Raw genomic sequence first — 24571 nt, forward strand, 5'->3', positions numbered from 1 at the left:
TCAGCTTCCATTTTGTTTGTTATTACTGTTTGTCACATGTGGAGACGTTTAAATGTACACCACTTCTTGTACCATGGTTTTTTTTACCACAGTGGTGGCACTTGAGCATAAATGTTGGGTTTTTCATAGCTCTGTGCGCAATCGTCTCTTTTTCAATTTTTCTAATTTTTCTGAAAGAAAACATAAAATAAACCAGTTTTTTTCACGCCCCTCAATATTTCATGAAATTTTACATCTCTAACCCTGAGGAAGACAAATCCCCTTGTCAAAATTATGGCTCCAGCAACATTGCTTGTTCGACCATTTCTCAGTGCGCTGTCATGCTTGATCACGTGGTGACGCGTCCATTGCTTTCCTCAGCTGCCTCCGTGTTTACAATGGATGTACATGACGCCCGGCGGTGCTCAGGAAACATCTCTTTCGGGAGATATCGCGGACGCTGACTGGGTGGACGACACGAAGCTTTGGCCCGAGCTTCAGAGGACATGTAAAAGCGCTTTCGGCGCTCATTCAGCTTTGTCCAAACGGCGTGAGCAGCGTATATGGTGCTTGTTCTAAAAGCGAGGCTAAAACTTCATTCCAAGCTATCCAACCTTTCCGCTTATGAATTGTATGAAAATCAGCGTGTTTTGCTTTTCGTTCTTTATTTGGCAAATACTTTGAAGCAGCGGATTGTCACATTTCTGACTCAGTGAAGTGCGTCGGTACGGTCACTATCTAATTATTTTCTGCCTAATCACTCGCCGGCGTGCTCAGTTGCAATGGATTTGTACTTGCTGCACACATGGCTTGGAACGTGGCTGTTCTGTACTTTGTAATAGCATGTAGCAAATATGTAGTATCGCTAGTAACTCGCTTACTCCTGTGGATCGTCACGAAACATTCACCTTCGGCCATTGGTGTGCTGTAGGTGTAGTCGCTGTCACGCATGCTTTGGCGCACTGGTTCAAGTGTGCGCCCATTCACAAATTCTTAATACGTTGGTGATAGACTGTGCGGAAGTTGCGTAAGTGTGCGAGTAGGGGTATGTGTGTGTAGATAGCGGGCGCGAAACTTACTATGCCAGGAAGCGGCGCTGCTCCCTTTGTCATTGTTTAACGAGCGGCACTCACTCTTGCCGACGTCCCAGGGTTGCAGTCTTTTCTTTGGAGGTTAGCGATACAACGCTGGCGGATAAGTGATTTTTTTTATCCACGAGGAAAGTCGTACATTCAGAAGGGCCGGCCACAGAGGCTATACGTATGTAGCTACGGTCCGTGAACTTGGTCACACATATTCATTCTATTCCTTAATATGCCAGTCACTATTATTGCAGCGAACTACTGCACACGTCTTCAGTCCACCACTCCACATTTTGCAGCATGAATGGAGCACAGTGCGTGAGCGAAAACCCAGTTGCATTTCTGACAGCTGATGGCACAGAAACAGGGCAGAAGCCATGATGATTTCGTATTCGTGCGCTTTCGCTGAGGCAACGTATGGCGCGCCGCCGAAAGCGCCATCTCGTTTCTCGAGAACGAACTACTCCGCGAAAAGGGCCAATATATTGTCATGTAGATATACCAGTGCAGAGGTCAACAAGTATAGGAATTTTGTTATGTGAGCCCTCCCTTTCTTCACACTTTCTTCACACCGTTACCTGAAATACACGAATTGGCTTTTACTACAAACTTTATAAAATGTAAATAAGTACAATAAAAGAAATTTCAGTCACCCATCTCATAATTTGAATTTCCAGTTAATTTTTCAAAAAGTAATGTTATTTTATGGACAACTTGTATATTCTGAATTCGCACCGTCCCTTCTGTGTTGCTGCATGAACGAGCTAGGTGCAATATGATCATCTACATTCAAAGTGCCAACTGTAAACAGGTTACCCTTCTCATATATTGCCTGCATTTGTGTGAGAAATTGACCTCTTTGATTCAAAACAATTTCTAAGCGAAGATCGCGAGCGTGTTTTGGCGAAATGCAAAAAAAAAAACGAAAAAAGAAACCAATGAAAGAATACCAGGAATTTGAGACACAACGCAGTACTCCTAGCACTGAGGCCCTGAGTGTACTGCTACTAAACTTTTACGCATTCCTGCGCATATAATATGTCTTTTTAGCATGAATTCTTTTTTCCTGCTCCACTCTAACTTGACGTAATATTTTAGAGGTACAGTTAGTAAGTGAAACTTTATAAGCTGTGCAGTTACCGCCTAGCAGCTCTTTCATCTTCCGGGCAAGTTTGGTTCACTTCCAATGCGAAATGCTACAAAAATGTCTACTTTTTTGTTGCCTGCGACCGAGGACGACGAAGCCACGTTGAAAAGGTACCAACATCAAGGTCAACGAAGAAGACGAGAACGAAGGAAGGTGGCCGCACAACTGATAGTGATGGTCCATTTTCAAAACCGTTTCAAAGACTCGCTGGCATCCGTGTCTTCAGGTACCGTGCGGCGGATCGGGCGCGCCTGCTGCCTTCGACTGGTGCTGCCCCTGGCAATGTGGATCCTCGTCTACGTAGTCGTCGTTCGTCACGGGAGCGTGTGCGAACGCACCTTCCATATCACAGTCGCCGGGGTCGACATGCGGCGACTCTGCGACCGGCTCTGCGACCCGCGCCGTGTCTGGGGCCCCGATGTCAGCGTCGACGGTTTCAGACTACCTGACACCCGTCACGAAAACGTTTGGAAAATGGAGGTCTCCGGCGGATCGCCCGTGGACGGCTTCCAGCTCTTCAGCGCCATCTTCTCGGTGCGCCTCAGGGAACGAGAACGCTGCGAGGTGGTTCGTGACGCCGTGGTATGCGTTGGCGGCAGCGTATTCTGCCTACGCTCGGTGGCCAACACCACGTTGGAGGCGCCGCAAGGGCGGCAGGACGCTGGCGTCAACGCGACGCAGGTTGTACGACTCAACATGCCGCCGAGTGTGGCTTTCTTGTACACCGAGCAAGTGATACGGGCTCACGAGGCCATGTTCAGGAAGTCGCTTCAGGATTGACCACGTGGTGGCTGGAAACTGCTGGGAGTGTGTGTGACAACGTGTTTACAAATTTGAGAGCACATTATATTGGCACATGATGGGCGAAATGTGAAGGTTCATTTTGATCTGCAAACATTCAGACGTTGTTAATGTGAGAAGAGCCATACAGCGCAGAGTGTTAATGTGTGTACCCAGTGTATAATCGTGCAGTTTGTAGGGACTGAATATCGTTGTATTGATTTACGTTATGGACATTTCTGTAAGTAACCTTTAATAACAGTGTTATTAAACCTTTAATTAGTTAGTAACCTTTAATTAGTTAGTAACCTTTAATTAACAGTGTTTAATAACAGTGCGTGGCGTTTGTCTTTTTCTGGACACTTTGCGTAGAGAAGACAAGTATTTTTACGGAATCGCAATCTTCTGTCTGATAGCCCTCATACGTGCAGAAAAAATGAAATAGTCGAATAATTTGTACGGCTGATAGAATATGGTGGCTCGCAAATATGAAATAGCTACTTGAGCGAGCCTCCGAGAGGGACATGAAATGTCAATTGACATACTGTCTGCGATAATTATGCAGCCCTTATTTTGCGTAACCAGAACTGTTCCCAGGTGGCAAGATCAGTTTCCCATGGCACTTCCTGAGACTAAGCTTGGAAAGATTCAACTCGGCTATTAAAACCAGAATGTTGTTTTCTTGAGTTGTATCCAGTATTCCGCGATCTTCAAATGGACATTCTTGTTGACTATTTGCGCAAATAAAGGTTTTAATTTTGGGTGTAATTGCTGCTCAGTTTTCGTACCTTACACGGTAGTCCATCATTATTACTTGCCTGCTTGTTCGTTTCCTTTATTTATTTATTAATAAATAAAAAATACGGCTTAGCCTACCCCTCCAAAACAAAAAAAAATTGGCTGTGGTTTATCTCTGGTTAAATCTAGTCGAGTAGCGATAGCTACAGACCCCCGGCTGCGCTTAGGCTTCGCTTTTAGTTACGCATGTTGTAATTAAACTTAGTGGTTTCCCACTAGACTAATACCCCTATCAAGCGGGCAAGTTAAGTGCACTTACGGGGAGTGCACTTCGGGACCTTGAGTGACACTTTAGGCTACGCGGTTCTAAACGGGAAGGCAGATAGCACTTGCAGTAAAAAAAAATGGCGACAGACTTTGAGAGCGTTTTGTGATGATGTAGATTACAAAGAAAGGTATTTCTAAAAAGTGATTGTTTTACGTTGTACTATAAATAAAAACAAACTTAATGTACGTTTTTTCAACAAAAAACGAAAAATTTTTTTATTATAAAAGTGTGGCAAGTCAATGCCGGCCAAGAAAAATGCCTAGCCAATCCACAACGACATAGCAGCGTGCGACGAGGCGGCATTTGATCCTGAACAGAATATGAGCGCGTTTTAGGCTATTATCTGTGCGCAAGAACTGTTCAATCACTAAAATGATCTTCTGTGTCCTTTTTTTATGCATTACATTTTGTACCATTGAAACCGCTGGCGGCGAGGCTATGCACTCGGCCAGCAAAGTGCGTTCCGTGAACGCACTTCGACCGGAGTACGCTCTTCTGCGAGTGACACACCACTTGCAACGCTTAGATTTGGCAAAGTACACTTAAACCGAGTCTCTCTCTCCGTAAGCGCGCTTAATTTGCCTGTTTACAGGGGTATTAGGAAGGAGAGACGTTGTGGTGAACCAACGGGTAAAACTTTATTTTGTCGCACCAATGAATACGCTTCTATGATCCGTAAAGTAATGGACTTTTGTGGCGCCATCGTCAATGGCGTAGTGTGATTTGTGAATGGCATTGGCGACCGCGACGAGGCGAGTGGCCGGAGAATTGAGGCCCGTGGTGTGACGTCACAGTGCGGCCACGGCTCAAACTGCGGCGACGGCGAAGAGGCGAAAACCTGGCGTAATGTAGCCATCGCCACAAAAGATCACCCGGGCTATACGACACGCTGAAGTAGTGGTCTCTGCACATTCATTTCGACTAAGGTGCACCAAAATTTATGTATAGCCCCGCGTGTTTACATTTCACCCCCATCGAAAAGCAGTAGCCCCAGCCGAGAGTCGAATCCATGCCTTCATCACTGAGGCACCACAGTGGACGTTAAGGTGGCGGTCCCACTCCGGCGGCACGAGCCCCCCGTTTTCAGTACTTTTGGAGCAACCGTGGCGGCTCTTCTACTTAGGATATGAAGTTGTCGTATAAACCATAAAAAGCGTATTTATTGTAGATTCCAACTATATATAATATAAAGAAATTGATTTGTGTGATTTAGAAATAAATGTTCAAGAACAAGCATGAGATACATGGTTTTTGCGAACTGTGTCTCAGTTGTGACCATATTTAGAAGAAACTACCGCACTTACTGCATTGCGGCTTGCTCTGTAGCTTTGGGACATATTTATCTGGTTCCTAGACGTAGCAAAATAATTTTGAATTTTTACTTTTTGGATAATTTGCTTTTGAAAATTGCCAAATATTGCAATAGTCTGTTGTAAACAGCCCGGCAACTACATGGTCAAGGAAGCTACATTTTGGATAAAGTAGAGTTCAAATAATTTACATTTAGGACGCAAAATTTCATTCATGTAACTTTATTAGTTTTCCTAATAATGGGGCCGAAATTAAGCAATATTTAGAATTCGGGTTTTATTTTTGCCCATTTTTGCGAGAAGGTAATAAAGCTACGAAGCTGAGCTTTAAAACTAATAAAGGTACATCAATGAAATTTTGCGTCCTAAATGGAAATTCGTTGAACTCTAATTTATGCAAAATTTAGCTTCCTTGAGCATGTAGTTGCCGGGCTGGTTACAACAGAAGATTGCGATATTTGGCAATTTTCAAAAGCAAATTATTATATTAGGGGCGAAGTAATTACATTAGTAATTATATTACGGTGTATTATATTTGGGTGTATTAGTATTAGGGGTATTATAAAGTAATTATATTAGGGGCGAAGCTTCTTAGGGTGTGGGTCTGTCCCTCCTCTGTAGTATGTAGTAGTAGTAGTCGTTGTAGTAGGTAGCCACGTCTACTTTTATGAAAAAAAAATCACAGCATATCCACGGGGTGAATGGTGATGAGTGGGCGAAGCTCCGGAGGGAATCATCGGATCTCCCGCTTAAGGGGACGCTAGCACAAACGCGTTAGAAACGTGCAGTACTCTCTAGTAAGGGGGAGCGGCCACAGCGTCTTACGCAGCCATTTACACATGCCGGAACGTGCACCGCGTTTGCCGACGCTATCACATGACTGCTGAGAGAGTATACCCCCCGTATTCATAAACGCTCCTCGACTTGAACTTGACTTGCCACCGCCTTGGGCAGCGCGTTCGAAACGCGTTGAAGGTAAGGCGGAGAGGCCACAGCGTCTTACACCAGCTTCTTACACGGGCCGTAACGCGCTAGCACAAACGCGTTAGAAACGCGCTAGAAACGCGGCCTTTCGTTAATGTTGGGTATTTATTGCCATCGTGGTGCGTGTGTCTATGTGCGATTCGTGGCGTAGTGGGCTAACGCCGCGCGCTCGGAAGCGAGGGGTCCCTGGTTCGATTCCGCGCTACGGACACAACTTCGGAATTTTTTACTCTCATTTTTCTCAGACTGGTTACACACTACTACTACGACGACGGGGACGGAACGGGTGCCGCTATAAGGAGCTTCGCTCCTAAAAAATTCTGAAAGTTGTGTCCGTAGCGCGGAATCGAACCAGGTACCCCTCGCTTCCGAACGCGCGGCGCTAACCACTACGCCACGAAGCGCACATGGACGCACGCACCACGATGACAATAAATACTCAACATTAACGAAAGACTGCGCGTTTCTAACGCGTTTGTGCTAGCGCGTTACGGCCCGTGTAAGAAGCTGGTGTAAGACGCTGTGGCCTCTCCGCCTCACCCCTGTATTCATAAACGCTCCTCGACTTGAACTTGACTTGCCACCGCCTTGGGCAGCGCGTTCGAAACGCGTTGAAGGCGGTGGCAAGTCAAGTTCAAGTCGAGGAGCGTTTATGAATACGGGGGTTATACTCTCTCAGCAGTCATGTGATGGCGTCGGCAAACGCGGTGCACGTTCCGGCATGTGTAAACGGATGCGTAAGACGCTGTGGCCTCTCCCCCTTACTAGAGAGTACTGCACGTTTCTAATGCGTTTGTGCTAGCGTCCCCTTAAGCGGGAGATGGTGCAATTATAATGAAGGGCGCTGTTACAAAATAGCAATGACGTCACATATGGCGCGTGTCATTGGTGGAAGTCAATCGTTCGATTTAGTGCGGCGAGACTGGGCGAATTACACGGAAGATTCACGGTTTACCGATGATTCCCTCCGGAGCTTCGCCCACTCATCATCATTCACCCCGTGGATAGGCGGTGTCTTTTTTTGTTACGGGGAAAGAAGCTTAAACATATTTACAGGATATTTACAATACGGCCACTGGCATACAAAGCATACAAGATGGAAACCAATCCGCGCGACATTAGAGAGCGTCATCTTCTTCCGTATGCTGTCCTCAGCTTCGTCTCGAGCAGCGCTTTGCAACGTGAACCCCGGCGGCGAAGGCGCCGTCCCGGTGATGGCTAGATCGTCCGAGTGGTATCGCTTGAGGCGCGTGACGTGTACGACAGCGGTGGAAGTTCGAGACGTGGTGGAATCGAGGGATGTGATTTCATATGTGACGTTTGTCACTTGGCGCAAGACACGGTACGTGCCAAAGTAAGGCGAAATCAACTTTTCGCAAAGGTCAACTCGCCGTGACGGCGCCCAAAGAAGGACCATATCACAAGGGTTGAAGTGCGCATCGCGGTGACGGACATCATAGAAGAGTCGTTGGTTGTCCTGCGAAGTGGTAAGACGCAGGCGTTCAGTCTCGCGTGCCTCTAAAGCTCTGAAGATGGCGGCACGGTCCCATTCTGATGACGAGTCGAGAACAGCGTGGAGGAGGGTGTCAAATCACAGCGTGGGATTTCTTGCGTACAAGAGATACAACGGAGAAAGACCAGCAGAGTCATGTCGGGAGAAATTATAAGCAAAGGTTACGAAGGGCAGAGTGGCGTCCCAGTCATGATGGTCGGCCGAAACATGCATAGGAAGCATGCATTTGATAGTGCTATTAAGACGCTCTGTCAGACCGTTGGTCTGAGGGTGGTACGCCGTTGTCAACTTGTGCTTTGTAGCGCAGGAGTGCAAGACGTCCTTAACACCCTTCGATATGAAACAGCGATAACTCCCTGTTAGCGCAGTCAATGTGGCTCACCATTCTGGCAAAAACGATAGACTGCTTCGCTTACCCGCAGGAACACCGCATTTTCAGGAAGGAATTGTTTCGCCTCCTAACGAAGCTTTTTGAAGAAAATGCCTTCCTTAGCGTATTACTCCAACTATTCCATAATGGGTATCTCTGTTTATAGCCAGTTTCATGGACCAATCTTGGAGATAAGGCAGTCTAAAAACGTGGACCATTCCCGTGGACGTGTGTGGTCTCAACCTGTAGGACGATCTAAAAAAACAGGAGCAAGGAGCAGGTAGGCATGTGCAGGAAAGACACAAACAGGAATGGATTAGGCACCAACAACCAAAAATATGCGGATCTCACGTACTGTGAGAATCGATGTAAGCGAAGCTTTTTTATGTTGTTTGATTTGGTTGACCATAATTAGTGTTCTGCTTGTCGCTTCTGGTCGTGGTGCACCCCATGCTCCTCGTCTTTCATGGTCGCCACGCGTTGCTGTTGCGCGTGTCGCTTTTGATCGCAATGCTCACGGCACTCGTCGTATTTGATGGTCGCCACGCGTCTTTGCCTTGCCGCTCTTGTCTTCCAGCCAGCGTACATTCGCGGTGTTCACCACATTTCGCTGCGTAGCAAAGACCTCCGGTTCCGCGCAGCGTTTCTTTTGGGCCTGTGTTCTAGTACGCTGTACCTGTGTGTCGTCGACGCGGAGTGCACGCTTTGGGGCCATTTTACTGGGGCGTGTTTACGTGCTCCTTCGTCATACATGGCCAGCACGCTGTTGAGACGCCAGGTGCAAGCGCTTTAACTGTGGATGATTGTCATGTTTACACTATCGCGCCCCAGCACGCGTCCTCCACAGCGCAGCACGTGCATTTTTGTCTCATAGGAAAGCAAGCACAGCACGTGCCATACGCACAAACTGGGAAACGCTGCCGCAGTGGCACCAGCCGGGATGGCCTAAGGTTCCTAGATAAATCAAGTTAGGATGCGCGGAGGCGACTGCCATCTGGTGGTGTTGCAAGAAACCCGGCGGCGCGGCCGCGCAAGATACAGGCAGGTGCGGAGATTCGTTCGCTAGACGCGATGGCTCTCGATGCGAGCACGGCGCTTTTCTGTGCCCAGTGGTTGTGCGCGTGATTGTGTGTTCCTGGGGAGAAGAAGGCCACAATGAAGCGAATGCTGGGACCTCAAGCTACAGTTTGTTATCGGCAATCACTTCTAGAAGGAACCCTCAGGTCGCGACTGAACACTGACGCATCGGACAAGCTGGTAGTCGGTCACCCTCAGGTCGGATCACCCGGCGGCAGAGGAGTCTTAAGTCTCAAAACGTAACAGACTGGAGTGTTGACGGGTCTATTACGACTCGACTATTCAACAGCGCCGAGTATTCACGGGTCAACAAAAACTCCCGTCGAGGTGACAGACAACACGGCATTCTGTGGAAGCTGTAACGAAGTTCAAGTCCAGGCTTCTCAGCTCGCTCCAAACTAATCGTCATGGAAAGCGCGCTAATTGATACAAGGGGCCAACGTCGACGGCTTCTTTGGAACAGCATGCACCCTTTTTTCCTGATTGCTTCATCTTTGCATCGAAGCCGGTTTCGAAGGTTGGTCATCAGAGGTGGTGCCACCATGGGTGGAGTGCTGTGAAAAGTGCGACCTCTCTGATTGGCCGAAATACAGTCATCCTACTCCCTCGTCTATTTACCTAAGAAAAACGATTGTTTTAAAAGCGGACATCCTTCGGTGCACAATAAAGTTCTTTCCCTCACTCACTTTTGGCGCAGTCAGGGGTGTGCTGATTTGTGTGCTCAGATATGTTGTGAGATCAGCCATGTAATGTGTTTCGACACGGACTGTGCTCCGGTATTCGTGGGGCGTTGTGAGTTGTAAATTGTAAATGTGTAAAATAAACACATTTCTCATTTACTTCAATCTCCCGACCCCTCACCAATAACCAACTCTCGGGGATAGAGACCAACGACGGCTTAGGTCCGCTTAGCTAACTTAGTGCGACGACCCGCTATAGCGCAGGCCAGCTACCATGTTTTAGGCACTCCAGTGACGCAGGCTAGTGACCCATAGTCTGACACCTGTGTCCGAACCACGAACCCCAAAACCAGATCACAATAGCGGGGACAAACAGTCCCCTACCCCGCTTGATGTACCCAGGCTCTACTACACGTACCACTATCTAACTTTTTTTCTATCTGATCTCGATCTTAACTGTCGTATTTAAAACCTCTATCACCCTACTCTGCCATTACCTACACTTGCAAAGACTCCGGTTCTCTCAATATCTTCCCCGTTTTTCTTCCAACATTACTGCACTCATCTCTTAATTATCTCTACTGCTGACCAGCTAATCGTTCCATCTTCCTTGAATCTCAACGTTTACGGAAGGTGGACACTCACTACGGGTCTCATTGGGTCAATATCTAGACATTCCATTAATGTGCCGAGTCGTTTCTGGGTGTTTTTTTTTTGCAGCACACACATGCCTTATCGTAAGGCACATATTTGCTGAGATATGTTGTAGTCTCAGGCAGCCAGCTCGGGTCTCACAAGCCAAATCACTCCCCTGTGTGATATTGTTACGCGAAGGGCGAGTCAGTAAGACTACCAGCTATTTACAACAGTGGTTGCAGCGCTCAGCGGTTAGATTCACACCGCGAGCCCAGCTCCTTCTTCCTCTTCTTTTCTCGAGTGATGGCGCCCACGCGCCTCGTTCAAAGAACCAAATACCACACGCGTGTAGCATAATTCCCCGGTGGCAGAAGCGACGTCCCGGAGCGTCTAAATGTCATCACTGTGAGGATGATACTGCTTCAGTCGTGTTACGTGCACGATATCGCTGGACTGGGAAGCAGATGGGGCGTCAGGGGCGATCTCGTAGGTGACAGGAGTCACGGCACGTAGCACTCGGTAGGGGCCTGTGTAACGAGACAGCAGTTTTTCTGACAGGCCGACCTGACGCGACGGAGACCATAGAAGCACCAAAGAACCAGGCGGGAAGTGCACGTCGCGGTGTCGCTGGTCGTACAAACGCCGTTGGCTCTCTTGGGAGTGCAGAAGCCGGTCACGGGCAATTTCCCTTGCGTGGGCAGCGCGGGCGACGGCGTCAAGTGCATATTCACTGGTGGGTGCTGCGTGAACAGGGAGGCTTGTGTCGAGGGGCACGTTCGTCCTGTCCAAATCCTCCGTTGACGCTCCTCACGAACACGAACCTAATTGAAGTAGATGTAGATGGTGTCCCGTTGACAGCATTCATTGATACTGGAGTCCAAGTGTCCATAATGAGCGCTCACCTATGTCATCGCCTCAAAAAAGTTCTTACGCCTGCCGTCACTCGAGCCGTACGCGTCGCCAATGGCGCCACTGTTGCCGTCTGTGGTATGTGCACTGCTCGCGTAGGAATTGCTGGCCGCCAAGTTCCAGTCCTGTTCTCCGTGCTGACCAGTTGCCCTCATGACCTAATCTTCTGGCTGTGCGTTCTGACGACGCATTCTGCCCTCATCGACTGTTCCACCGGTACGCTGTGCCTCGAGCTTCCTCTTGTTTCCGACGTTCGCCCCGAACAACCGAACACCCTATGCACTGCAGCGTTTGTTCGGTTACCTCCAAAAGCCCTAACCTTCGTCGAATTGGCCTCAACGGCAACCGTGCCTGATGGCCACTATGTCGTCGCCCCTATTCGTGATGTCCTCCTGGCGCGCGACATCTCTGTGCCACACTCCGTCGTTACCCTTGCCGCTAATCGGATGTGTCTCCCCGTTGTCAATTTTAGCTTGACGAAGCAAGTGTTACCTGAAGGCATGACGGTGGCCACGCACTGGTCAGGGACAGACGACCACGTCACTGCTTTTGCAGGCGACGCGTGTCCAGATCCTCCTGATTACCCCGCACCTCCACCAGAATGTTACGCGAAGGACGAGTCAGTAAGACTACCAGCTATTTACAGGTTGTATTTACAACAGTGGTTGCAGCGCTCAGCGTTTAGATTCACACTGCGAGCCCAGCTCCTTCTTCCTCTTCTTTTCTCGAGTGATGGCGCCCGCGCGCCTCGTTCAAACAACCAAATACCACACGCGTGTAGCAAAATAATACAAATGTTCCTTCCTGATTTCTTTGTTGCAGTTTTTGGAAATCTCCAAGATGTTTTTGTTTCCATTTTTTTCGCATCCTATTTATCGTCTCCATTTCATTCACCTTCTATTTTATGACTCCTGGTTGCCAATTTAGACTTTCAATTACCCTATTCTTGGTTCCCAACTTTCTTGACCTTTTGCTCCATTATATATCCATGCTTTTAAGGGACAGATAGTTGAGCACTTTAACGAGCCATTTCTTATCATTCATGTTCCTTAGTCCTTAAAAAAATCCGAGGACACCTAAGCCCTTCTTATGAGTTGTGAATGCGAAAGCATTAATGTCCAATTGAACTCCGCTGAGCGGTCCGAGTTATGAACTCACGGGCAAGCGAGCTCTTTGAGACGATTGGTCAACGCCTCCTAGATAGCACAATGCCCGTGCGCTTCGATTGTTGACGTCAAGATACGTCGCCCAACTGCCATAGAATCTAATGGGGACGCTCCCGAATAAGCCGCGGAGATTTTTACATCACCACTTTCATCACGCCGTGGTTGGCAATGGAAATTTTAGTCGAAGTAGCATGACGTCATAAAGCAGAGTGAACAGTCTTGCTATCTATACTCCATTTCACAAGCTGGTTGCAGCACCGTGGAAGCTACAAGAATTCTTTAGCCAATAGGAAGGCCGAATGCCCCTCGAGATGTGCTCGTCCGCGCCCCGTCGTCTACTCAGCGTCTGCTTGCCATCCTGTTACATGCTCCATGGTTGGTGGATTGACGCAAAACACGTTTTGACGCCCTAACCATAAGCTGCGTTCACATGCGTGTGACAGCAGGGCTTCGCTTTACCTGTGCTCTTTCCCTGCAGTTACCTTGCAGCCTCTTTAGCAAGTAGTACGGGCGAAATGCCCTTACAAATGTTCACCTGCGCCACAGCGTCTGCTCGGCGTCTACTTGGCGTTTGCTCGCTACCGTGATCCCGTAACATGCTAGAGCGGGTCAGTAAATTAATGATGCAGTGAACAATTAGGACTTTATAGCGTTCCGCATCGTCAATGCATCAGCAGTGCTAATGCTGTGGCGCCATCTACTAACTAGAAATCAAACCAGTTTTACGGCTCCGTGCACGTGTCTGTGGACCTAGACGCGAGGAAACAAACAGCCGATCTCAATAATTAGGACAAAAAATACCTAATCATTTGAGCTCAGCTTGAGATCAGACTTAGCGATGACGAATTTCGCCCCATCTTCCTTGCTGACAGGCCAGAGAGCCAGAAAGAAGCGCGAATTTGGATCGAAGCGGGTGGTCGGCGCTGTATACAGGAGCTGCCATGTTGAAATTGAAATTGAAATGTTTATTTCAGACAACCAGTCTACATAGTTGCCTAGGGGATCGGCGTAAAGGCTCAGAAAGCCTGACAGAGCGCCGATCACCCGCTTACACACATGAATAATCAGTCATACATAGTAGGTGAACATGGGCTGGAAAACAAAACACGTCGCGATTTTTAACTAAGTCATGCCATTAGATACAAGATATACATATTGAGGTGATTAACCCGGAAGAAAAATGAGTATCTTATACAGAGCTTAAAAAGAGAAATCAAACAAGCGTAGCATATGCAAGTTACATAATATAAGAAGAAATTGAAAGTGGTGTGAAGTTATCTTTGGATTTTTAGAAGGTAGGCATGCATCTTCTTTTTAAAGACATGAATGGAAGAGCTTTCATCAATTAGGGTCATTGCGGTGGGGTGGTCGTTAAGGAAGTCAGGAATTTGGTATGTTAATTTTGTGCACCGTAGTTGGTACGAAGCGTATCTTTCTTGTAGATGATGTGTCTTAAATTGTGACTGTGATCTTTTTCGAGAAATGTCTTAAAAAATCCAGTTGGGTTGGATTTAACTTCGTGGTACACAACCGTCGCTAATTTTTTATATCGGATGTTATTAATTATTAGGAGTTCATGCTTTTTGAAGAGTAGAGCTGTATGTGAACGAAAGGGAAGCAGTTCAATTAAACGTAGAGCTCTTTTTTGCAATAAATATAAGTAGCTGAGGTTCGTTTTTGTCGTTGTCCCCCAGATAAGAAGGCAGTAGTGAAGGTGCGAATGTATTGTTGTGTAGTAAATTTGTCTTTTTAGCCATACTGGTAATAAGTGACGTAACGTGCATAGTATGCCAACTGCTCGGGCGATGCTTTTTCGTAGGTAGTTGATATGAATAGACCAGTCTAAGTTTTCGTGAAAGAATACACCGAGGAATTTGTGCGACGTAACGCGGTCAATAGGCTGTCCCTGAAAGCTAATAATCTTTTCGCTTGTATATGTTTTATTACGGGGTCTAAATATAATGTACTTAGTTTTTTTAGCGTTTAAGTTTAGCCTATTTGCCCTTAGCCAGGCAGACAGACTTTCTAACCACAGATTGGCCTGTGACTTAAGGACATCAATATCTGGCCCAGAGAAAAATACATTGGTGTCGTCAGCGTACAAAATAATGTCGGGTGTTAGCGGTATGTTTACTAAGTCGTTAATGTATATGATAAATAATAGAGGACCAAGGATTGAACCTTGCGGCACTCCGCATATGATTTCACCGAAGTGAGATTTCGCACTTCCAATTTTGGTGTATTGTAGACGGTTTTCGAAGTAACTTTTCAAGATGTTTAAAGCTACTCCTCTAATACCGTATCTGTATAGTTTGAGCAGTAAAATTTCGTGTTTGACAGAATCGAAGGCTTTTTTAAAGTCAAGGAACAACCCTACAGTAAGTAGCTTTTTTTCCATATTGTCAATATTTTATCTTTAATATCGAGTAACGCCATTTCTGTGGATTTTTTCTTTTGAAAACCGTATTGATTTTTTACGATAGTGTTCTTTTGCTGCAAGAAATGAGTAAGTCGTGAGTTTATTGTTTCTTCTATAACCTTAGAAAACATAGGTAAAACAGAAATTGGTCTGTAATTACCAAGATCGTTTTTATCTCCTCCTTTGAAAATGACTGTTACTCTCGCGATCTTAAGTTGGTTAGGGAAAATTCCGGAGCTCAATATAAGATTGCATATGTGTGACAGAGGTGTACAGATAACATGGGCGACTGCTTTAAGAGGCGCTGCCTTGATTTCGTCTACACCACAAGCACTATTATTTTTTAGTTTTTTTAATAGGCCACATATCTCTTGTGTTGTAGTAGGTGACATAAAAATAGATGCGTCTGAACTGTTAATGTAGGATGTGCAGCTAATACCATTGGTCGGCAAAGGGGTACAGAGACCTGCCTTTAGGAAATATTCATTGAATTTGTTTGCCAGGGAAACGCCTGAGTATGGTATGCCCTCAATTAATATTTCTGATATTGATTCTCTCTCTTTCTTGTTCCGTAGTTCATTTACGCAATTCCATACTTTCCTAGAATCATTAGAAATACTATTAAACTTATTCTCGTAATACAAGTTACGTGCGCGTTTAATATCGGATGTTAATTTATTTCTCATTTTTTTGTACTCAGCTAGTTGGTTAAGGTTCTTTGTTTGTATAAATGTTGCAAATAGTTTATCACGTGTTTTTATTCTCTTTAGTAAAGTGGTATCAATCCATGGTTTTCTGGATTTTTTATGTTTCTTCAGCTGTTCTATGGGAAATGCAGTATCATATAGTTCTTTAAATGTTTTAAGAAATAAGTCGTAGCAAACGGTAGGATCGTGTATCTGCATTAAAGTGTCCCAGCTAGTTTCTTCAACCAACTGCCTAAAAAAATCAATCTTTTCTGCAGATATCCTTCTAAGCAGAATAGGTTCGTGTTCTGCACGCTGTTTGCGTTGGGTCATGTAGGGTGTAAAAAAGAGAAAGAACGGCATGTGATCACTTATGTCTGATATGAGCACTCCGACATCAGTTTGCTCAATTTCATAGTTTGAAAAACATAGGTCTATTAATGTTGCAGACATACTTGTTATTCTTGTTGGTATGTCAATAATACTTCGACAGCCGAAAGAAACAAAAACATCAAGTAGCTTTTGAACAGATGGCTCCACCGAAAGCAGGTTAATATTAAAATCACCACTAACTATGATCGGCAGACCAATGCATAAACAGTATTCTAAAATACGCTCCAAAAATTCAATAAATGGGGTTATAGCACCATTTGGGGGTCTATAAAGAACTACCAACATCGTGTTGAGGCACTTCACAAGCAGGCATTCGTAGTCAACATCTGCTAATGAGTATTCTGAGATCACTTCATAATTGAAGCTACTTTTGATATATATGGCAACGCCCCCTCCTCTTTTGTTAGATCGCGACACTGAAATGCAGTTATACCCTAAAAAGTTTACAACAGAGCAATCACTGGAAAACCAGGTTTCGGTGAATGTCAGGACGTCGAATTGATGACCTAAGTTGTCTAAAAAAAGGTTAACAGAATCATGCTTGTTTCTTAAGCTTCGTGCGTTAAGGTGCAGCAAAGAAAATTGCTTGGTGCCACGTAAGGCATTAAGACGCCTAAATGAAGCAGCATCATGGTAACTACATGTTTTATCATGCGCAGCCATATGCTCATATGGCGGTAGAAAATTACTGAAAATCCTGGTGCTATCTTATTTGGTCTAGGTCACTTGTTGTCTTAATCCTCAGTACTCTATCGCGTTGACTGCGTCGGACAAAGAATTTGCCATCCTTGACCCAGGCGAACTGGTATTCCATTTCCCTTGCCTTTGTTTTCATCTGCCAGAACAAGCGTTTATTCGGAGCAGTCAAGTTTTCGTTGATAAAAACCTTTGACTGCTTTCTTCTTAGTTCACCTCTTTTTGCAAGCCAAGCGTCACGAGTACAGCGGGATGAAAAGCGCACTATGATAGGCGATGGCTTATCGGTCCCGAGTGCGCCTGCTCTTGGGCGAAGCCGGTGTGCGGCTTCAATATCTTTCTCAGATAGCCTTGGAAGCTCCAGGTCATCAGCCAAAAGATTCAGCTTTTCTATCACTTTCTCATTAGTTTGTTCGGCAAGTCCATGGATTTCTAGATTAACACGTCTGCTATATTGATCGAGGTTATTAACTTCTTGCTTAAGCATTTCTACCTCTTGTTCATTTGTCTGCGCTTCGAGTTTTTCCATCCGCTTTCTTAGACTACTTATATCAGCATTCTGTTGCTTCATTTCGGCAAGCACTTCATCATACTTGCTTGACATTTCCTGTACTGATCTTTCAATGTCGCACACAGTGGCGGCAACGCCTTCCAGAGCATCAACTTGTGATTTCATTGTAAGTAGTAAAGACAATTTTCTCTGAATTTCGCCTATTTCTTTCGCAAGGTTCATTCCGGGTTCCACATTTTCAAGTTCGGTGTTCTGACCGCATCTAGCTTTTGACGTTTTACACGTTGCACAGTTCCACGAGTTCTTCGCTGCTGCAGATTTCTTTTTATATGCTGCTTCTGTGACCCCTGAACACGCCCCTAGATGATACCTGTGTTTGCACTCTGAGCATGACAAATATGTCGTGTCCCCCACAGATTCATGACAAGAAATGCAAGTGTCCGCCATGTTAATTACGAGAACAACGCAGGGGCAGCAGCTGCGGCTATAAAGTCAAGCAGTAATATAAAAGCAAACGGAACGCCACAAACCTGCACAAAGAATGCGTAGTATTTAGAAGTACGTCGACCAGCCGCAACTGCTGCTTGCCCAATGTAGACGAGGTACTTGTGGCGTCCTTATATATGCTTGTATGGGTGGCACCAGGCGCAGACTGCTCGGTAATGCCAGGTCCCGTGAGAGAACGCTGATCCACCGCGTCAGACTACGTCACGTCGATAAAGCCAACGAAATAATCGTCGCCTTGATGAGTGGACTGCGCAGACGCGCTGGATCCTGTGGGACCACACTGAGTCGGAAGCAACAGGCCACGTCAAGGCTGCGACGGAAATTTCCAGAAAATCTGCACAAAGAATGCGTAGTATTTAGAAGTACGTCGACTAGCCGCAACTGCTGCTTGCCCAATGTAGACGAGGTACTTGTGGCGTCCTTATATATGCTTGTATGGGTGGCACCAGGCGCAGACTGTTGCCACGGTTAGGGTGGCTATTGCGGTTGCTGGCGGTAACTACCACAATAAGTCTCGGTATACGACGTGTATGCGCAAAGGTCCTAACATGTCACGTACCGTTGTACCATATCATACAGCGAGCAAAAATAAAGCTCTCAAGTGTAGCCAATAATCAGTAATTTACACCCGGCACTATATACCGCTGTGCAAGGATATTGCCTGTGCACGCCTCGTACCTTCCACAGGGCTGTAACCAGCTTGTGAGATGCAGTATAGAAGGCGCTGGTTTAGCCCAGCGGGTAAGGCACTCGGCTTCTGAGCGTGAGGTCGTATAGGTTCGAAACTCATTACCGCCAACGTTTACAGCGAAGCTGCATATGACTAGGATCCCGCGATTTCTTCGTCCCTGTCGTCAGACAATTCAACCTATCACAGCGGAAGCCGCGCGCCGCGTGCGCCGTTGGGTTCCTTACAGGACCACCACATGGCGTTCGCCTCTGCGCAACCGCGGCAGCGGCGCCGCCAGCTGTGCGGGAAAAAGAAAAGAAAGAATCAGAAAGCTCGCCTTCGAGCATAGCGTTGGCCGAAAGCGCTTCCCGGTAAAGATTACAGTTTCGTAAGCTGCAGGTTGTCGGGAAGCGGCAGCTGTAGCATACGAAGCGGGAGGAGACGTCACGACGCCTTTATATATAAAAGAAGAAAATTGCCAAAACAATCCACGCACAGTTAGGACGCCTGAAGAGCATCGCGAATACTATGAGCGACGAACGGAACAGCAACGTCAGTATGCACAACGGCGTCGTGCTCAGGCTCGGCAGAACCCAGTTTAAGGATACGCCACATTGATCTATCGGATCAGGTGTTACCACAGCTTCGCTGGACAACCGCTTTCACCGCGTGGATTGGAGCCCATTTTCTTTGTTTAGAATTTCTTGTTTCTTTAGAGATTGATTTCTTTATGGCGATTGCCGAGGCGAACTTAGAACGCAGGCGAAAGCTTGCGCGGAAAATGAACGTGCGGATAACACAGCCTTGCGACAGCGAGGGGGACCTGGCGCCGCGCCGATGTCCTCTCCCCTCACGCAACACCTGGCGCGCCAGTGCGACAGCGCGATTGCCGGCTCACCGTCGCACGCTTTCACTCGCACATACAGCGTGCGACGCGCGGCGACGAGATTTATCGCCAGTGGACTTTATACGGAACCTCACGGCGACGACGACTGCGACGGCAGAAATGCGCCTGGAGTGTACATATGATTATCATTGCAATAAAAATCGAATGCCGCGCCTGAGCACTAATCAGTGCAGCTAGCATTCAAAGTGCGCGCGTCCAAAAACGGAACGAGAAGTAGGGCTGAGTTATTCTCATCAGCCGCTTGTGGCGCAACTGTCAATTCGGCCGCGGGGCGCTGTGAGAGTGTCCTGCCTTATAGAATTTATTTCTCTATGGCACAAGCAGGAAAGAGAAGAAAGAAGTGACTGGCCAGACTGGGCGCTGCACAAACCCTTCGGAGCCATCTTTCAAGTAAGAAATGCGCGTCGTGGATGCGTCTACTTGTTCTGTGCGCTTGGAGGCAGTTGCGTGAAATGTTCGGCACTTTGCTTCGGTAATACCGGGTGACAACTGTCTACGCACTATAAGCGTGACGAAAATTGGCCTTATCGCCCCAAAGGGCGAGACACAGCAAACGACAGCAAGGTTTGGTTTTTCACTCAGGCTTCTCGGACGCTTTTCTGACAGCACGTGGGAACGCCATGCTTGCGCAATGCGGCCAAGGAGATTTAAAAGAGGGTGAGTTTGTTTTCCCGGCAGCCGGCTGAATTTCTGAAACGAATTCCTCTCGGCCTGCAGGTGCGTCCTAACCTAATTTAACATAACATAACCTAAATTAACATCACCTAATTTAACCTAACATAACATAACCTAAACTAATCTCACCCAATCACCCCTAACCTAGCCTAGCCTGACCTTTTAAGAGCCAATAGGAGGTGAGTGCCGGCAGACATTCGTTTCAGAAATTCTCCCGGCTGCCGGGAGAATAGCCACTGCCTAAAAAAAAAAAAAAAAAAAAAAAAAACTCAACTCAACTCCGGTTGCCATCTACGTAAAGCGAAGCATTCTTGGAGTGATTGGCTCATGAGACATGCGTAAGGGTATATGAAGTGTGGTTGTCGAGGTAGAAATATGCGTATTAGCAGCATGTTATACGAAGAAATTATTTGCAGGGAAATATTGACAAGCTGGATTATATATACACGTAGTTACGTGCAGTATATATTGTCACGGGTCAACGGCAAGGTGTTGCAAGGTGTTGCCACACCTTGCAACATGTGCTACATAATTAGAAAGCCGAAGACGCGCGCTAGTGCACGCGCCATGCGCCGGCACCTGCTTTGACAGGCGCTAGCGAAGAAGCAGACGAAGATCCTCCGATCCACGCGCGGTTGCTTCTAGTTTTTGCGTTTGATCAGCTGGCGGTCAGAGACTCGAACTCAACGCTTCAGGTCGCCTGTTCTCCTAGAACGTGACAATATATATATTATTTAAATTTTAAGTGGCGTCCATAGTGTAGTGTTGTACTCGCGGCGTTTCCGATGCGTCCGTTTCTTCTAATGCAACCACGGATCGAAACACACCAAGCGTCTCCACGCGCTAGCGTGCCTGCTAGAAATGGTATCGACGCTTGTCGACGCAAGCGCCGATGGCGTAACGGTTTCAATGTCACACAGATGGGCTAGAAGTCCTGTGTTCGAGTCCGGTCATCGGACAATTTTATCACGGTTTGTTCAATTATTGATAACGCCGTACTTTGATGAAAATGATGAGTTTGAGAAGTCACAGTGCCGTGTTTGAAGCCAAAAGAATGAAGTTTAGGCAACATTTATTTGCTAAGCATCATTCTTACACTGGTTGAATCGCACTGCTTGCGGCTTCCGTAGACACTAGGGCCACCTGCCCCCTAGTAATTATTGTATGAAACTCTATGGTTGAAGCAGTAAATTCCTACTTGATGACGCCACCATCCCGTTAAACGCGTATGGCGTTAGAGGCCAGATACGTACGAAAAAGTGGCTCGAACTCGGCAAGATCAACTTCAGCTTATGTAACCGTAATGTTTACCGTAACCAGGAACCGTAACCAGGAAACGCTGGCGGCGAACGTTATGCACGAGGCGAGCTTTCGGGTAGAAACACGAATCTTGCGTTAGCGGATCGTCTGTTATTGTATCGCATTTTTAATAATTAAATCTGAGAAGATTTAACATAAAAGACATATGCTTTCGGTGGTTTCTTTTTCGTGACATTTCTTTGTGCTCTGTCATTCTCAAAATTCCTAGGAATAGCTTTGTAAAGAATGTAAGACAAAGTGTGAGCAACTTTTCTGGTAGAAGATTTTCAAGATCAGTAACCAAAGATGACACGTAAACCATGTAGATAGGTAAAACTCATGGGAAGGGTGAGTAAAGAGCTGCTTCTTCTTAACTATAAGCTAACGTTTTATCGTGCCCCTCCTAGAATGGCGGTGATGTGGCTTCACTTTCGAGTCTCGACGCACCATTTAAGTATAAACCGCATGCACGCGATCTTGCGCGCGACAGCGACAAGCGACGCGATGGAGATGGCTGTCGCGGTCGCTCGTCGCCTACAAGTCGAACCGCATGCGAGCGACGACTTTGAGCGACGTCTCCCCGGTGCTGCTGGTATGAGGGCAGCAAATACTCGCCGAAACTGGCGTGACGCTTGCTTTATTAATTTAAGTTGATGTGTGTTAGTGTAAAGACCAGCATAAATATTTCTAAAGGCCTTGCACTACGTTATTATCCTTGCACGTATCAAAATCTAGTGGTTTGCTCGTTCCGTGCGACAGTCGGTAGTGCTTGACTGATGTGTATCCAGTTCCGGCTTCGAGCTATTGGCTAGTCGCTCATAGCACTTCCGGGCGACGAGCGACGAATTCTAGATTTCTAGAACTGAGCGATTGAGCGAAAAGACTGAGCGATCTGTTCGCGCGACGGCCCGTTTCGTCGCCGTCGCGCACAAAATCGCGTGAATGCGGTTTGGGCTTTACACTCCCCAAATTAAAAAAAAAAAAAAAAAACGCATAACCTTGCACTCGGCCATGCAACGCTCGACACAGTGAAGCTGGGCGATCGTAGCCCAGTATTTTCCGGAGGTGCGCGCGAACTTTTCATCTTATTACTCATGATAATCTCTTTTTGCGCGTCTCGGACTTATGGGCGTCACTGCACCTTACATAGCGCAGTTTGCAACGCTGACACCGCGTTCCACCGCGTTGCAATGCTGACAGCACGTTCCAGCAGAACCACTTCCTGAATGCGTGTCTCTCTCTCTCTCTCGGACTTACGGCCGTCACTGCGTGTTGCATAGCGCAGCTTGTAACACCGATACCGCGTTGCAATACCGACACCGCGTTCTACCACGTTGCAATGCCAACAACGCGTTCCAGCAGACCCGCTCCGTGAATGCGTCTATCTCTCTCTCTCTCTCGCTCTCATTTTCTTTATCTTTCTCCCGAGCACAGCGCGAAAAGCCTCTTCTTCACCTCGCGGATCACGAGCATGTGTGAACGCGCCAACTGTGGACGAAGACGAAGATGTTCGAACGCAATCATATGGAGAATATCATCATCATCATCATCATATGGTTCGCATAAATGCATCTTCTGTAAGCGTGGCTGTATGGCCTGTTTAGGGAACATTAACTGGATAGCGCAAAGCCAGTTCCGAAAGTCGGTTTCCTCGAATGTATCCTTTTGTTCAATTGTGCTGTTCAATGTGGGAATGAAGAAAGAAAAAAGCTGCATGGCCTAGTGGTTACGACGCTCGCCTCGGGACCGTAGGTACGCTGGTTCAATTCCCGCTTCGGTAAGGATGTGTATTATCTTTTATTTATTTCTTCATTGCTGATAATGATATTTTCTTGATCCGAACTACAAATTACGGCTGGCTTAAACAGCTTCGCTGCTAGAAACGTGGAATACGATTAAGCTTCGCCTTTAAGAGTGGAACGCGATATCGTTATTGGACGCCGACACCGTATTTTCTGCGACATGGGACCCGATCAAAATGAGGAAGGATCGGTTTTATACATTCCCCTCAATGTTGCCTAGAACCAAAGTACAGCAAAACACCATCAGATTTGGAGGACGCTTTAGCTTCGCCTTTTGAGAGTAGAACGCGATATCATTCAAATATCCCTGGCTGATTCTCAGGCTTTTTTTCTCGTATATTCAAATCACAATAAGACGCTATCACGTCTGTAGGTTGTGGTTGAGTCGTACTTTTCGATTTTTCTGACAGATAATACTTTGAGAAATTCAATTTTTGTTCACTCACGCCTTGAGCCACGGGGAGGGTCTGTGTGGGCGGGGTGGTTCGGCATGATTTCGTTCGGCATGATTATTTCCGCCAGACGCCGATGCTTAACGCCGAAGCCGACACCCACGCCAACGCCACTTTTTTTGCGACACGGGGCCCTTTACGCTATTGCGTTAAAGCTTCCTTGGATGCAGTACGCGGGACAACTGCTGCTGTGCAGCAGAAACACCACCTGCGTTGAAAATGGTCCCATTGCGTCGCTGCAAAACATTAGAACGACGAAAAACCATTGGGGTTTGTCAATGACAATTCTGACAATTGGACAATTTTAGCTTTAGGTTTCAAAAGAACTTGAAAGCCTAGCTAGAATTCTTCCCTTCGGTGTGTGCGCCGTTAAGCGTTTTACAATAGTACTGATAGACGTAGAACTCGGTACGTGTGTTTTTAGATCGGTTCGCAGGAATACATTTATTGAAACGAAGTATTTTGACACATTCGTGCGTTTGTGTACGTCAATGTATCAATCGTTTCAAGGCTTGAGCTGCCACGAACGGAGACCGCGAAGCCACAATATTCCAAGCGTGACAATGCGAGGCGCCTCTCATTTCGATCGAGCCGCCGTAATGTCACCACAGGCCATGTCTTTTCCCTCAATATCGAGAACCAGTCTCAAGAAGACCGCCGAGGTAACGTTCGAACTTTGGTGCCGCGGGTAGATGAAGGGTAGCGAAAACTTAGGAATCTATTCACTTACCGTGGAAGAGGAGTGAAAGGAAGTCTCCGCGAATTGCCGCACAGCCATGTATTCTCTATATATGCCACAAAACGCGGCGCAGAGCACGAACATTTATTTACAGGCGCATTATCACGAATCAAGAT

General features: G+C 46.7%; 1 protein-coding gene across 7 annotated transcripts in view; it reads left to right on the forward strand.

Moving 5' to 3' along the window:
• Positions 1-24571, forward strand: part of LOC119461693 (neprilysin-1) — a 559943-nt gene that overhangs the window by 177778 nt on the left and 357594 nt on the right. The gene's annotated exons all lie outside the window — the stretch shown is intronic.

This window comes from Dermacentor silvarum, chromosome 8, assembly GCF_013339745.2.
Source record: "Dermacentor silvarum isolate Dsil-2018 chromosome 8, BIME_Dsil_1.4, whole genome shotgun sequence".
In the NCBI taxonomy this organism is placed as follows: Eukaryota; Metazoa; Arthropoda; class Arachnida; order Ixodida; family Ixodidae; genus Dermacentor; species Dermacentor silvarum.